Source organism: Carya illinoinensis, chromosome 11 (assembly GCF_018687715.1).
Source record: "Carya illinoinensis cultivar Pawnee chromosome 11, C.illinoinensisPawnee_v1, whole genome shotgun sequence".
NCBI classification, from domain to species: Eukaryota; Viridiplantae; Streptophyta; class Magnoliopsida; order Fagales; family Juglandaceae; genus Carya; species Carya illinoinensis.
The window spans coordinates 23,336,812-23,338,260 of record NC_056762.1 but is presented as its reverse complement, the minus strand read 5'-3'; positions in this window follow the sequence as shown (position 1 = coordinate 23,338,260).

The following is a 1,449-nucleotide window of genomic DNA, read 5'->3' as shown; positions in this document are numbered from 1 at the left end:
AGACTCTCACTCTAACTTTAACAGAGGTCTATAAGCAAATTGATCTCAAGGCGTCTCTATACATGTGCATGCAAGGTAGAGAAAAGAGCAATACTAAAAAAAAAAACTACAAAAACAAAAATATAATAAAATAAAGATACAGCAAGCTAGAAAAGGGAACGGATTTATTGCCTTTACAAATTACTGAAAAGAAAAATTATCTAACAATTCTTCTACCGCCTCCTCGACAACGGCACCAAAATTTGATTATGCCCAAAGAATAACACGGTAGATATAGTGTGACACCCCGTTTTTACGTGTATTTTCACTGAAGGGTTGTTTTTAATTTAATTAATATATTAGTTTATTTATTTTAAATTAATGTGTTTTAAATTGGTTTTTAATTTATTTGATGTGGTGTTTATTTTATTTAGTCGTTTTACGGTTTTTAAAATCGTTTTCGGCGGATCAGTTTTGGTTTCCGGAGTGAGGACTGGACCTCATTTCTTTTCTTTTCTTTTCTCTTTTTCTTTTCCCTTTTTCCTTTTTCTTTTTCTTCTTTTCTTCTTTTCTTCTTTTTCTTTCTCTTTTCCTTTCCGGTTTCCTCTCCCCGTGCGTCCTCCCTCTTTTTCTCATTCCCGTTGCCTCCACTTTGACCGGCCGGTTCTCCGCCGTCCGGCCACCGTTTGGTGCGCCGTCACCACCATTCTCTTCCCCCTCCACCATAGATCATCCCCACCAATTTTCAGAGCCATCGGACCAGCCGTTTGCTTTCGAGAGCCGCCGGAAGTCGCTGCACCTGCTCTGTTTTCATCCCTGTCGCCGGAATCTTCTTCAGCCCAGACCGCTGCCGTCCGGCCACCGTTTGGCTCGCCGCCAGTCTTGTTAGAACCCCCTCCCTCCGGCGCACCTTCCCACCAAATATCTCCCCCATCCGGCCGGCCGTTTGGCCGGAAAAGCCATTTGAAGCCCCACGGTTTTTGGCTCGATCCGCCGCCGTTGCTCCACCTCCGGCCACCATTTCTTCACCACTTCATCACCGACTCCTTGCCATCCTAACCCACCTATTTCCGGCCTCCAACGACCACCGGAACAGCTCCTACGAGCTTGCTTTCCGATTTGAGTTTTCCGGCCTATTTCCGGCGTTTTCGCCGCCACCCACGGCCAACCACCACTTCCAATAGCTTCACAATCATCCCTAGACCATTCCCTATCAATCCTAAGCTCTAGTTTGTCCCCGTTCAAAAGTGGGTAATTTATTACCCACGGACACAGTGTAAAATACACTGTTACGTTGCTTTTCTTCCGCTGTTTGCAACGCCGCAAGCTTTCTAAAAATATCATATAGCGCTGTAAGTATTTTCCAAACCCTATTTTCAGATTTTAATATATATTGCTCATTCAATTATTTACTGTTGTTGATTGTTGGTTCCGGACTGAGTCCGAGGAGTTTCGGGGGTCGGATGGATG